The 15,684-nt window shown below is 37.5% G+C and overlaps 1 long non-coding RNA gene across 2 annotated transcripts; it reads left to right on the top strand.

Annotated features, from left to right (window-relative positions):
• The first annotated feature begins 290 nt into the window (after window positions 1-290).
• On the top strand, window positions 291-3,973 carry LOC138828884 (uncharacterized). 2 transcript variants are annotated; one of them, XR_011372409.1, is made up of 4 exons: window positions 291-550; window positions 979-1,264; window positions 1,888-2,004; window positions 2,672-3,973. It is a non-coding gene; the product is annotated as an uncharacterized lncRNA (long non-coding RNA). The 2 variants fall into 2 exon arrangements; XR_011372408.1 differs by having other exon boundaries at window positions 291-1,264.
• The last annotated feature ends 11,711 nt before the right edge of the window (window positions 3,974-15,684 follow it).

The following is a 15,684-nucleotide window of genomic DNA, read 5'->3' as shown; positions in this document are numbered from 1 at the left end:
GCAGTTGTTTCTTTGAGGATTTGTTGTTGACTGATAGTTTACAGGGTAGGCTATCCACTAGTGCGGGGTCCGGCACTTTCTGACTGATAGTGTACAGGGTAGACTGTCCACTAGTGTGCACATTTGGGCCCATTTGTAGTCCAGCACTTTCTGACTGACAGTCTACAATGCACATGCTGTGAACATGTCTTGACTCAGGGTTCAGTGTTTTGTCTGTGTGTCTTTTGGAATTCTTGGAATGTTTCTCCTCCCAGATTCATCCTGATGCAAGGGCTCAGAGGAGACTGGCTAACACCCCCTTAATATCTGTTTCTCTCTAGCTCCTTCTTTTTTTATGAAACTGCCACTGACCACCTGCAAGTGGCACCAGCAAGATCTTAGCCTCGGGCCTTAGCCCAGGGGGTCTGAGTACGGGGGAGAACCTGTCAGTCTGAGGGGACAGCCACTAGGAACTTCTTTCTCTTGCCCCAAGAGGACTGGGAATTCTCCTCTGTCTTGGAAGGCTCCTGGGTCAATGTTTGCAGGAATCTAAAAGAAAAATCCTCCCGAGGTGAGTAGAGGGGGTCCGAGTCCCCTGGTAAGTGAGTGGTGTTGAGATGTTGCCCCATTCACTGAGACCTGATTTCGTCTTTGTGGCCACTTGTCTGTCTTGTTTACTTTGGTGTGTTTTCTGTTCTATGTTTTCTGAGGTAGGGAAGTTCTGGGTGAGAGTGGCAGGCTCACTCAGCAAACTCTGGATTCAGCTTGAGAACAGCACAGATTTCTGGGGGCCCATTAGTCCCCAACTCAGCCTTTGGTTGTTGTTTTGTCTAGTTCCGTTTTAGAATTGGTACCAGTTTTAAATGTGAATCCTTGGTTTTTGTGTTTATCAGTGTTTTGATATTTATTTGAACATCTCTGGGGGAATAAAAGTCTCAGCCTCTGGCTGGGCTTGGTCACAGACCTGCTAAGTCTCCCTCCCCCCTTCTTTTGTTACAGCAGCCAAGAGGAGGGGCATGGACAAGCCTCAGGTGCACCTTCTCCTGGTGGAGGCTGCTGGAGAGGTTAGGGTGTAGATAGCAGTGAGCCTGGTCTGGACTTTCAGCTGCTCCAGACAGCTTAACAATTTGTAAAGTGCTTTTGTCAAAATTGGGTAAAAATCAGGCCCATTCAGTTTCAGGTGACCCCCTCACCCAGCCCTCCTCCAACAGAAGGGATTCAAAAGACTGATTAGTGAAATACCTTGCTAAACAAGCAAGCCCTGGAAAAATGAAGCTCAACAAAGGTACTTCGTTTAAAAGAAATATTGTCTTAAAATTTTTTAAAAAACTTTAGAAAATGTACGTACAACTGATTTTGATTTCTTGTGTGCTTTAAGATCTGTGTGTTTTGTATGTGTTTATGAACATGTTCAAGATAAGAGTTGTCAGCATGCTGTAACAATGGGTGAGTTTAAGTTTAAAATTCAAAAGGTTATGAGGTTTGGACATTACCAAAAATTTTAAGGAATCTTCACATTGTTTTTAACGGCTTTTTAAGGATTCTTTAACTTAAAAATTAGAAAATCTGGGGCTGGGAAGGTGGCTCAGTGGTAGAGTGCTTGCCTTGCATGCATGAGGCCCTGGGTTTGATTCCTCAGCACCACATAAGCAAAAAGAAAAAAGCCGGAAGTGGCGCTGTGGCTCAAATGGTAGAGTGCTAGCCTTGAGCTGAAGAGCTGAGGGACAGCGCCCAGGCCCAGAGTTCAGGCCCATGACTGGACCCAAAAAAAAAAAAAAAAAAAAAAAAAAAAAAAAATTAGAAAATCTGGTGTTGAGTTCTAATTTTATTCCCTTGTGGTCAGAGAGAATGCAAGGTTTCTGAATTTGGACAAGTTTGCTTTGTGGCCTAAAATGTGGTCTATTTTAGAAAATGTTCCATGTGCTGTTGAGAAAAACGTGTATTCTTGTGGAGAGCTGCGGGAGCCACGACCAAAGACGGCCAGGCAGTAAGGCGTGGCCGCAAAAGCAACATTGTAGCTCCTTGGTAAGATGGCGCTGGCTCCCGCCTTCTGTCTTCCGGGTGACAAGTGCTCTCTGTAAAAACAACTCCTTATATGGCTATGACTTGGCTCCTAGTTTGCTTCCGTGTTTCCGACCCTATCGGTATATGCCACGTGGTGCTTCAGGATTTGCCATCCAGGAGACTTATAACCAGAGCGCGGGGGCGGGGGGGGGGGGGGGGGACAGAGAAGCAGGAAGAAGCGGGCAGAAGAAGCAGGAGAGAAGATGTTGTAAAAGGTCCTGAATAAACTGCATTGAGAAGAATCCCGGGTCGCGTCTTCCTTGCTGGTCGAGGTGGTCGCGACATATTCTTATGCTGCTGGGTGAAATTTTCGGCAGATGTCTGTTAAATCTAGTTGATCTTTGCAGTTGTTTAGATCTGCGGTTTCTTTGTTGAGTTTTTTCTGAGTTGATCTATCTAGTTGGGAAAGTGGTGTGTTAAAATCCCCAACAATTAATGTCTTTGGATCTATGTAGGATTTGAAGGAAAGTAGTGTTTCTTGGATAAATTTGGGTGCTCCGTTGTTTGGTGAATAGATATTTAGAATTGTAATATCCTCCTGAAGGAGAGATCCCTCAATTAGTATGTAGTGACATTCTTTGTCTCTTCTCACGAATTTTAATTTGAAGTCTATTTTATCTGATATTAGGATTGCAATTCCCGCCTGTTTATGGGGGCCATATCACCTTGCACCAGAATCAACTCCAAATGGATCAAAGACCTCGAGTCAAAGCAGACACTCTGAAAACATTACAGGATTCAATAGGAGAAATGCTAGGTCTCCTTGGCACAGGCTGAAAATTTTTTAATAGAGACCCAGAAACACAACAAATCAAAGAAAGGTTGGACAAATGAGATTGCATGAAGTTAGAGAGCTTCTGCATGGCAAAGGACATAGCTAGCAAGATCAATAGAAAGCCTACGGATTGGGAGATCTTCACTAGCCATACAATGGACAAGGGTCTCATATGTAATATATACATAGAACTCAAAAAATTAAATCCCTCGACAACAAATCCTCAAAGAAACAACTGCCCAATAACTAAGTGGGCTAAAGACTTAAAGAGAAACTTCTCTGAAGAGGAAAGAAGGATGGCCAATCAACACATGAAGAAATGCTCAACCTCTCTAGCCATAAAAGAAATGCAAATCAAAACAACATTGAGATACCACCTCACTCCAGTTAGAATGGCTGAAATCAAGAACTCTAAAAACAACAGATGCTGGAGGGGATGTGGACAGAAGGGAACCTTACTGCATTGTTGGTGGTCATGTAAAGTTGTTCAACCACTTTGGAAAGTAGTATGGAGGTTCGTCAAAAGACTCCACATAGAGCTCCCATATGACCCAGCAATCACACTTTTGGGCATTTACCGAAATGATCACAAACAAGACCACCAGCACGACTATGTTTATTGGAGCACTATTTACTATAGCTAAGTTATGGAACCAACCCAGATGCCCCTCAGTAGATGAATGGGTCAAGAAAATGTGGTATATATACACAATGGAATTCTATGACTCCATCAGAAAGAATGACATTGCCCCATTTGTTAGGAAGTTGAAAGACTTGGAAAAAATTATATTAAGTGAAGTAAGCTAAGCCCAAAGAAACATAGGTCCCATGGTTTCCCTTATTTGCAATATCTAGTATATGTCTGAGTCAAGCAGAAAAGGTCAGATCAGGTGATGTTAGGAAAATGAACTCTAAGATATGTATTCAAATGTGTTTTTTTCTTTCATGCATTTGTTTCTAATGCATTTATAAGATTATTTCTTTGTTGCTTTGTATGTCCCTCCCCCACAGTATAACCCCTGCTTTCACTGTATTTGATGTCGGTATAATTTGTGGAGGGGAAGGGGAAAAACAAGTCGTTTAAATAAGGATACAGGTGGACCCGTTGCAACAATGAAAATTACAAGTTTTCATGTGGAAAACCAACTTTACAACTTTGTTGAGGGGGGGAGGGGCGGGAAGGATTGGGTGGGGGGGTGGGGGGAGGCTGGGAAGGGATGGAAAGGGGAAACAAAGGAGGAGGCTACAATGCTTGATAAGAAATGTACTCATTATCTTGCCCATCTAATTGTAACCCCTCTGTACAGTATTTTCACAATAAAAATAAATAAAAATTAAAAAATTAGAAATCTGGTATTTTAAAATCTAATATTTTAAAATGCATAAGGCTGTTTATACTGTAATCAAGATATCTGGCTTAACACAAATACATTGGCTGTTTGGAATTTAGTTCCTTGGCTAAAATTTGGGGATAAATATTAGAAATTTAAGTGTAAAGGTTAGTTTAACACTGTCAAAGATGTTACCTGTTCTGTCTGTCTAAAACTGTGTATTTCATTCGAGAACCAAGAGATAAGAAAAGGGAAAACTTAGAAACCAACAGAAGACCTGTCTTTAGGGGTGAGGAGTGAACAGGCAGAAGCACAGTTCAGCTGGTCATGTATGGTGGGACAGGCCCTGAGGAAGTCCACAGATAATGGGACAGGCCCTGGGAGGAGTCCATGCATGGTGAAAGGGGGCAAGCTGGCACAAAGGCAGTTCACCTAACACTAAAGAGTTGGCTTAGGTACGTGCCCATTCCATAGGAGGGGCCAAGTGGCCCATCTTTGTTCTGTCCCTTTTCCCTACAGATTGACACTGGAAACATGATTGTTAAAATGAGTGATGTGATGATCTGATTAGTATTGCTAAAACTGCCCCTTGGACTTAAAAAGAGGGTTAAAAAGTTTATTTGTATAATGTGATTTGCTTTCAATGATGTTCTACAACTAGTATATGTTTCTAAAAGTCATAAGAGTGTTATGTCTAGCTTCTTGGTACAGTGATGGTGATTGTAATTCTTGCATTAAGGAAAAATTGACATTTAAGTTTAAAAGTTTTAATGTGTATCTGTTTTAAAACAAGCAGCCAAGAGACAATGAATGACACTTTGCCTCAAGATTTTAAGAGATTTTTTAAAATGCAACTAAAAACTAATGTATAGAATATTAAAAAGGAGATTAATAGGAGGCTTAAAAATTAGGAATGGATTTTTGGATATAAAGTTTAAGAGTAAAATTGTTCTTAATATTTGCCTCAAAGTGCACAAAGGAAAAATTAGGATTACCAAAATAATTGCTATTCTAGTTTGCTCTTATAGGTTTTTTTTTAAACAGTTTCCAGCAAGCCCAGAGCAAAGTACAAAGGATTCTTACAAGTTTGTTAGATGTAATTTTGGCTTTTATAAGTTCCAGGTAAGAGCATGCTCAAAAGCTACTTCTATGTTGACCACCTTGTTGCTTTTAATTGGAATAAAGTGGCCTTCTATAAGACTCATTGATCTGCAAACTGGTTCGAAGCCAGCACAGGGAAGAAAAAGGTCCCTGTGAGACTGTCACCTCTAATCATCCAGCAGAGTGCTGAACAAGCAAGCAGAGTTGCTTTGGGACTCAAAGTGGCAGAGTGCTAACCTTGAGCTGTAGAGCTGAGAGACAGCACTCAGGCCCTGAGTTCAAGTTCAGCGACCAACTAAGGGAAATGCCAATGAGGCATTTTTTCCAGTGTGGAGAAGACACTCCTGGAACGAAAGCAATGGTGGAGCATCCAGAGGTAGTAAGCCACTGCTTGGATGGCAGAAATGTCAGATCCTAGAGTCATTTGTGCATGGCCCTTCAAGAATTGATCAGAGCCAGGAGGTCATGCGAAGACAGTTTGTAAGCATGCCTAATATCCATGACTATTTACCTCGTAAGGGACAGGAACTTGCCATCCGGTGACAGTAGTAAAAAGCTAAAGTTATAAAATGTGGGGGATAGTTTAAATCCCAACCCTTGTATGTGCCAAAAATTCTAATTGGCAATAATTTTTGAGCTGACACCAGCTACATGAAATTCATCTCCTCAGGAAAAAGTTTGTAAACCTGTAAGTGTGTTTCTATTGATATCTCTCTGAAGGTCTGCATAGGTAACTGGGGCATCATTAGAGACCACATTCCTAAGCCATCCAGAAAGATGCTTTTGCAAACCAGAAGGCTAAACAAGCTACACTGCTGTAGCCAGAGAAAAGATTTGTGCATTTGCCAAAAGTTAAAATATTGTTCTTTGTAAAATAGGCTAAGGTTATAGGTTCCTGGCTAGGTAGGATCAACACCCCTGAGTCAGCTTAAAGAAGTTACAGAAGATGAATATTCACCCATCTTCCGCTTTTAAGAACAAGGGACCAGAATCACTTTAAAAAGTTGTGTCCAAATAGACAGAAGGAAAAGGCATGGGAAATAGTACAGGCCTGAGCCCTCTATATCTGCCTAGAAAATCAGCCTTATGAAAAGAACTATCTAGCTTAAAAAGTTGTCATCTTGGTAAATTGTCGTGGGCTATTGTCTAAATAGTCTTAAAAACTAGTGGGGTCACAGCCTGCCTAGCCTATGCAATGTATCCTTAACCAGTCTGTGTAGGAATTTGCAGCCCAGCAGGAGGTGTGACAGTCCCTTGTAGCCACTGAAAGACCCTGCTGCTGCTGCTACAGCTTGACAGTCCCCTGGAAGAAATCTACATTGTTACACTGACCACCTCCACTGTGAAAAAAGTAGAGTGAACTGCCTGATTCCATCACCTGAGACTGCATCCTGGTTGAAAGCTGCTAAAACTGAGATCTTGTGGGACATTCTTTTGGGTGATATCCAGAAACCTTCTCTATTCCCACAGTGGATATTGGGGGCAAGGATATCACTGGCTTGCTTGCCTTAGGCACTTCAGTGCATAGTGACTGAAAATCCACTCTATAGTCACAGCCAAGTTTGGCTCTGGTATGGTAATAATCTGAGTTTGTTTTCAATACAGGTAGTAATGAGACCCAGCCCTGCTCTTAGCCTTAAAATCTAGCAAGTTTCTGCATCCCAGTGGTGACTTGAGGCTGCTCTGAGATAACTTGGTTCTGCAAGCCAAAGGAAAAATGGGCATTTTAAAATTCTAGCCACAAAGAAGTTCAAGGAATTGCAAACAAGAGGAGGGTAGTAAAGAAAGCCTTGGGAAAGGAATTGGGAAAGGAATTGGATAAAAAAGGATTTGAAAAGTAAGGATTGTCTTAAAACATTAAGTCATTGGAGTAAAGAAGACAAACCTCAGACAGTTTAAGTATGTAGTAAATGGTATGAGTATGTCTTAATATTGGAGCTTCATGAGTACTGCTGGTATAAAATTAAGTTAACTGATATACAGAGTCAGGACTGGTGGAAAAAAATGTAAGGGCCTTTGGTACTGTTAATTTTGTTACTCACAGTCGGGTCCAGTGTTGTAAACCGGCTAGGGATGTTTGTTAGAAAACGCATTAACACTGTACAGCTGATGATCTTAAAGGCTCAATATCATCTGGTACCCAATGGAGAACATGATGTGTGCCCATAAGGACCATGATTGGCCCTTAAGGCCTATCAGAAAGGGGGAAATGAGGAGCCTGAGGCCTGAGTGACTCCATCTTGAGCTAGATGTCATCTTCTGAAGTATGAGTTATGCAGCTGACCATGAGCCCGACCTGGGAATGAACAGAAGAAGCAATTCCTTGGCAACTAGGAACATAAACTATCCTTGGGGAAACCGCAGGCAGGCAGGTGCTGGAGGGCATGGTGACCCCCGCAGTCAGGCCACAGGTGGTGTTTGTTTAAAAAAGGAACCCTGCAGTTTAGCAAGTGTGTCCTTGAGACTCCCTGTGGTGCAAGCCAACCAGTTTAAAGTACTTCAACCCTCTGATCTAACCAACAACCTGTTTCTGCTTTGTAGTGCGCCAGTCATACTATAGAATTGTATTAAGAGTTTCCCTGCGATGTGTTATAATTTGTTGTAAGATGCTATGATGTATACAAAGTCCCTGCCTTCCTTAAAAATTGTATAAAAAGTACTATAACCCTGGTCTTGGGGCCTCTTAGCGTCATGGGCTGCTGCCATGTATGTGGTGGGACCAAGTTCTAGCTTGCAATAAAGACTCCTTTGCTTTTACATTGTTGATGGTCTCTGGTGGTGTTTTGGGTAAGGATTTCCAAATTCGGTTTTACACTGTCTTTCTTCCATCCTGTTTCTGGCTCCCTTATCAAAGCTTATGTGCCTGTAGGAGTGGATTCATTTCTGGGTCTTCAATTCTGTTGTATTGATGGAATTCTGTGCTTCTATCGGAAAGAATGGCACTACCCCATTCCTGAGGAATTGGAAAAACTGGAAAAAATGATATTAAGTGAAATAAGCCAGATCCAATTAAATATATACTGCATGATTTTCCTCATTTATAATAACTAGAATATGCCCATAAATCTACAAGTTAATCCAGTAGGTAGTAAAAGACAAATAATTATACTTGGGCATGAATAACTAACAGCAATCTAAGCATTCACATGGTGAAAACAAGGGCAGCTCTTCTTAGGAGAGGATCACAATGGCTCAATACCTATGTACATATGACCATATTGCAATGAACTCTAAGAATCAATCATGCATATGAAATACATATATCTGTATATAATTTAATAGATGTCATAAAATAACCGACTTCCCTGTAATCTCAAAGCAAAATTGTAGGTTTAGAAGATAAAATTGAGGAATGTTTTCAAAACAAAAACTAAAATATATAGAGGAAAAAGTGGGAGAGAAAAGATAAGATGAAAAGTAGAGTAGCTATCTATTGAAGAATTCATAAAAAATTTCCAAAACTATACAAGAGAGCTGGGGTACAGCTCAGTTGTAGGACTAGACTAATATATACAAAGCCATGGGTTCAATCTCCAAGAAGGCATAATAAGGTAATAAATAGTAATAATAAAATAATTACTTGAAATAAATGCTTTCATGTTAGAGAGGCCTGATTCTTAAAACAGTATACAAATTACTCTCAATTCTTATATCCAATGACATAAAACTACAAGAATGAAGAGGAAATAGTTTTCCTTTTCTATCCTTTCCTTTAGTTTTCTGTTTTCTTCTTTTCTTTTTTCCTTTGGCACTACTGGTGCTTGAAGTTGCTAAGGCTCTGACCACTATTTTTCAGATGAGGTCTTACTTCTTGGCCAAGCCTCCTTTGAGCAATAATCTCTTACCTATGGCTTCCACAAACATGAAATAACAGGGAAATTACACTATACCTAGCTTTCTGTGTTTTTATAGTTTCTCACTTTTTTTTTTTTTGTCAGAACTGGCCTTGGATGTTGGTGTTCTAAAGTTCTGCCTTCTAATTAGCAAGCTTGGACTCAGACTATTTTCCAATGTAAACATTCGATATTGACTTCTATTTTCTAGATATCATTAAATTCTATTGAGCTTAGTATGGATCTTTATAATGTTATAAGAAGAACACAGAGAAATCCCTTGAATATTTTCCCAGTTTCTTTAAATATTTATAGAATGACATCACAAGTAGGACATTAATATTTCACAAGTGCCTTATGCACTTATTTTGTGCACATATTAAGTCCAATATAATTTTATCAATTCTATATTAATATATCATATTTACAGATAACGTTTCTTTACCAAAAATGACTCTTGTCTCATGCTTCCCTTTTATAATTAAACCCACTACTTCTCTTTGTCCCATCCCAAACCTGTTTCATCCTGGCAACCAACACATTTTTTTTTCTCCGACTTCTAGCTCATGCAATAAATAAGCTTTTAGAATTTCCTTCAAATCTATGGTAGATTATTGTCAGTTGTTGTATGCCTTAATAATGTATTGTATTCCCAGAAGTTGCCTTTGGTTCTGTCATTATAGAATGTAGCACAATTCGTTTCCCATTTACCTGAAGAAAGCCTGAACTGACTAGAGGAAATAATGCTGGTATAAACCTATGTGTTTTGGCCTTTGGGTGAATGTTACATTTTATTTCTATGAGACAAAGCCTAAAGAACTCAATTCCTGTGCTATACTGTAGGTTGTTGCATATTTCATATTCTAGTTACCTGTCAAAATGTTTTCAGAAGTGGCTTTCCCATTTGAATTCCTGCCAGCATCCAGTTTCTCTGTTTCTTGATAGCATTTAGTACTGACATTGTTGTATTATGTGAAGTAATTCTCATATATGTTTTATAATGTCATTTTAGTTTTAATGTGCATTCATTTGATGACTGATGATGCTTTTCTTGTGCTTATTTTTCACAACATGTATTTTGCTGGTTTCTAATCGATTTTTTTTAAACATTAGGTTTTGAGCATTTTATGTAGAGTCTACATTTGAGGCATTCTTCAGGTACAGGATTTGCAAATATTTTATCCTTGACTATGGGTACCCTTCATGATCATTACCACCACCATCATCATCATCACTATTAGTATTACTATTATTAATTTTGTACATGTATGTATGGTCCTGGGGATTGAAATCAGGGCCCCTGAGATTTGTTGCATTTTGTTAACAATTTGCCATTTGAGGGGCTGGGAAGGTGGCTCAATGTAGAGCGCTTGCCTTGCATGCATGAGGCCCTGGGTTCTATTCCTCAGCACCACACAAGCAAAAAAGAAAAAAGCCAGAAGTGGCACTGTGGCTCAAGTGGTAGAGTGCTAGCCTTGAGCTGAAGAGCTGAGGGACAGCACCTAGGCCCAGAGTTCAGGCCCCACGACTGGACCCAAAAAATAAAAAATAAAAAATAAATAAAAAAAAATTTACCATTTGAGTCATGCCTCACTTCTGGCTTTTTTGCTGATTAAGCAGAGATAAGATTCTCAGGGACTTTATTTTGTGGGCTGCCTTCAAACAGTAATACTCAAATCACAGCCTAGCTGTGATGAGATACATGAGCACCCTGCTCCTAAATTCTATTCACTATTTGTATACAAGACTAAATTATTTTAGACTTTTATTGAGTTTTATTGAGTTATACTATATCAAGTTTTCCTTTCCAATAATTTTAATGCCATATTTAAGTATGCTTAAATTGTCAAGACATCTTCCTTTGCTTTATATTTACATCACTCTTTTGTTTTATATGCCACTTTCAAAACCTGCTTGAAGATAATATTTGAATAAATTGTTATATTTAAGTCAACGTTCACTTTTTAATTCTCCCCAATACTGTCTAATCTATCACCACTTATTAAAGAGAATGTCATTCCACAAGTGTTTGGTTTTAAACTCTTATTAAATATTCCTTGATAATATGTATGTGGCTCTAATCTGGTGCCGTCCAGACCCATTGAGCTTTATAATCTTTCCTCTACAAATATAACAATTTTACACTAACACCTTTAATATTAGACAGAGAAATATATTCCAGTTTATTTTCTTTTGTCAATGAGTCAAGAGTGCTGGTCAGGTGTTTCAAGAAATTGTCATAAACTTATAAATAAAATTGTGAAGCTGGGCACTGTCAGCTCATGCTTATAATCCTAGCTGCATAGGAGACTGAGATCTGAGGATTGCGGTTCAAAGCCAGCTGGAACAGGAATGTCTGTGAGACTCTTATCTCCAATTAATCAACAGAAATCCAGAAGTGGCACAGTTGCTCAAGTGGTAGAGCACTCACTTTGAGCTGAAGAGCTGAGGGACAGTACCCAGGCCCAGATTTCAAGCCCCAAGAATGACCAAATAAAAGGAGGGGGATGAAGCAGGAGACAATTAAATAACTTTGCTCAAATGTATCCTCCAATCCACAAAAATTATATGTCTATATTTACTTAGATTTTTGCCTCTATATTCAGCATTTTATAATTTTCAATGATACTGGGTGAACAACACTGAAATACATTTTGACGATGTGTGGAGATAGCACAAAGACATTAACAGAAAACAGTTGAAAAATAAGGGGCAACGGGAATGGAGAAAGACAGAAACAGGTTAATCAGGCCTCTGATCAATATGTGCATGTGCAAAATATTTCAATAAGATTTCTTCGTACAATTAATATGCACCAATTAATAAATATCTTCCAAAGGCATTGGTATTCATGTATGACATAAAGGATAAATACAGATTCTCTGGTGAAATGAAACAAAGATAGACGCGAAAATACATAATTATAGTAATTGTGTAAACGAACTAAGAAATTTGGTCAACATTCTGAGGGCTCATGGTTCATTAGACTAGAAGGCCATTGGTGTCTAAGATAATACTAAAATGTTAGACTTGAGCCTATCTTTAAGACTGCTTAATGCTAAAGTAAAATCAATAAAGGACATGTTTGGCAAATAAAGTAAAATGATCGCTTATGGACAAATGAAAATAATAATATACATATATAGTTATTTGTATATATACACATATAAATATGAAATATGCATAGGTACACATAGTATGTATAGATATACACTTATTTAAAGAGATTTGAATCAGAAATATATTAAGAGCATATTAATGCCAATGAAAAACTTTAACCATCCTGAATATGTTATCCAAAAATCCAAATACATATCTCTGTAATAATATACCAACAACCAAAGAACATATTAAAAGATCATAGCATACCTAGACATTGCATACATATAGAGATTAGTGGAAATAGAAACAACAATAAGATAGCACTGCATAACCACTATGTAGAAGTTGGAATCCTTATACTTTGTTGCTTAGCACTTAAAGTGATATAGTCAGTTTATTAAACATACTGGCAATCTTTAAGATACTACACATCTAGTTGCTCTATTATCCAGCATTTTAAGTCATAGTTTTATATACAAAATAGATTTCAACACATGACCAATGAGACCCATGTACAAGAATATAGATAGCAAAACCTTTTACAATAATATATAATAAAATATTGAAATGCCCATTGAGGACATTATATAATTCTATACATGTATACAAAACAATATGGTCTATCTGTCAGAAAAATTTACATGAACTTACTTGGGAAACATTACATGGGAGAAATGGATAAAATAGACTGCATTTTCTAATTAAATGAGCTTTTTAAAATTGGCACATCTGTAGTGGTAGACTATGAAGTAATGGTTGGTCAAGTGGAGGGTAGGTTGAAATGATGACAGGAAGTGACTACTAATAAATATTGGAGTATTTTGAGGGGGGAGTAATGATAAAATGTTCTAGAACTGAAGGTGATGTTCATAGTCCAACTCTTAACTTTCTATGAATCATTGTACTTTATCGAAGAATTACAGATTGCATTTGCATTAACCTTAGGAAAAATTTTAGAATAGTAGTGGGTGAATCTGAGTGTTAATTTAGCATTTAAAATCACAGAATTCTGTAATGCATACATTTAGTATGTTGATGAATGAGACTATCAATAAAATACGAATTGTGACATATCCTCTAAGTGACTATATATGACATTGTGAGTCAGTGAATCTTCTACAAAATTATGTAAATTGAGAGATGAGATAGGATTGAGAAGGATGAGAGACAATGATCATCAAGATGCATTGTACTGGGCTAGGAATGTGGCTTAGTGGTAGACTTACTTAGTGGTAGTGAGAAGCCCTGGGTTTGATTCCTCAGTACTACATAAACAAAACAAGCTGGAATTGGTACTGTGACACAAGTTGCAGAGTGCTAGCATGAGGAAAAGAAGCTCAAGGACAGTGCCCATTGTCAAGGCCCTAAGTTCAAGACCCAGGACTGGCAAAAAAAAAAAAAAAAAAAAAAAAGGAAGCATTGTATTAAGACAGGCACTAGCAGCTCATGCCTGTAATCCTAGATACTCAAGAGGCTGAGGATTGAGGTTTGAAGCCAGCCCAGGCAGGAAAGTCCATGAAATTCTTATCTCCAGTGAAATCTGAGAAAAATCTGAAAGTGCTGCTGTTCCTCCAGTGATAGATTTCTAGTGTTCATCCAAAGGAGCTCAGGGTCAGCTCCCAGGCAAAGAGTTCAAACCTCAGGAGAGAAAAAAGGAAAACAAAATAACTCACTAAACACTATTTATAAACTGCCTGGTCAAACAGCAACCCCCAATCACATACTTAAAGTTAATTAAAAATATGATTAGAATAAAATGCAAGTCATTTTAGGGACCAAACATAGATAGAACACAAAGGTTGTTTACAGGGACAAAGTAAATTTTATATCACGCAGTTTGAGTTGAAATTTGTTCTTCAGTCTTATTAAATCATTTGTGAAATTGACAATAGTGCCAATTACAGATTTATTTCCTTGAGGAAAAGGGTGAATTCTGATGTCTTGTCATAGCAAACCATAGTGGTAAATTTTTTGCCTCTTTTTGAAGGTTAACTGATATTTTAAAGTAGATTTGCCCTACTATAATATTAATTTAATCAATCATTTCATTAGGGCAATGTTGGTCAGATTTTTTCCAGTAAATCTTATCCCTTATAATAAATGAGAACATGCTGTGTCAGTCTCCTATTAATATGACAAAATAGTTTATGAAATCAACTTAAAAGGAGGAAAGATTAATCTTGGCTTCTGATTTTATACATTTCAGTTTATGTTTCTTATCCTCATTGCTTTGGGTTGACACAGTACCCATGTCAGGAACATGTGATGGAGTATGTATATTCGTGGAAGCCAGGAAGAAAAGAAGAGGAGGAATAGGAGTGGGAGAGGGAGAAAGAGGGGTAGAGAGAGAGGGAGAAGGAAAATGAGAAGGAGACAGAGAAGAAAAAGAAGGAAGAATAGGAAAGGACTTTGATCTTAACGTCCTCTGATCACAAGTTCTCAGTGACCAAATCTCTACAGCTATGCCCACTTGAAAAGGTTCACCACCTCTTTATGGCAACATAGTGAAAACTAATTATTAATCCCAATCCTTTATGATTTCAGATTTAATTTCTAGAATGGTGGGTAGATATTTCTGTACAATTGTGATAACTTCTGTTCCTAAGTATTTACTTCAATTAATCAGAGGAGCTATTTGGCATGGAGTTGGTTTGGTTATACAATTGCTGGAGAGATGAATGAAATATTTAGACTGCAAATACATTTTATTTAACAGATAAGGAAGCTTCAAGAGATTTCATTTTTGATCTTCAAAAATGACTATTTCATCTAACTCATAATGACTTGAATTTTTCATAATTTTATGGCATTTATATTCAAGTTTTTTTGTCATTTATAGTGAGGTTCATTCTTTCTAGTTGAAGGAAAAATGAATACTATAACTTCTATAGAGAGTAGGTATAATATGAATTTCCTGCCATTCAATAATGTTATATTCAAATATATAGGAATAATTGGATAAGTCATAGAATATTTTGCTTTAGTTAGCTCATATTGAGATTGATTCAATTTCTAAAAATCAGTGTTGACATAAAATATATGAAATTCAGTGTTTCTCTGAAATGACTTGGTACTCAAATCTCAGAAATACATGACCAGTAACTAAGATTTCTGCATATTCAAAAAAATGTATAAATCTAAATTTTTATGTCAAAAAAGTTTAGGGTAAAAAGAATAGAAAATCATGTAGCTGCAATAGATAAAATTTAAAGTTAATGACAAATTGCTTCAGTCAGCCTGATAGATCCTATTGATTTTAGCTTACATGAGAAATTTGATTAATGATCCTTTTGTCGCTTTTGAATAATAGAGTATTCAATTTGTCCAAAGATTCTGTCATTGAAACCTTTAGTGCATATTTTTTCATAAAAATGAAAAGTATTTTTCCACAGTACAGGTTCAGATTTAATAACTAAATAAATATCTAAATGTTAATTTGTTAAATTGACCTCTGGAATTCAAATAATAAGAAATTTATTTTATTCTTAGATATATTATA

The sequence above is a fragment of the Dipodomys merriami genome, unplaced genomic scaffold (assembly GCF_024711535.1).
Source record: "Dipodomys merriami isolate MVZ:Mamm:240054 unplaced genomic scaffold, mDipMer1.0.p SCAF_1667, whole genome shotgun sequence".
In the NCBI taxonomy this organism is placed as follows: Eukaryota; Metazoa; Chordata; class Mammalia; order Rodentia; family Heteromyidae; genus Dipodomys; species Dipodomys merriami.
The sequence above is the reverse complement of the archived record's forward strand: the minus strand, read 5'-3'. Positions and strand labels throughout refer to the sequence as shown.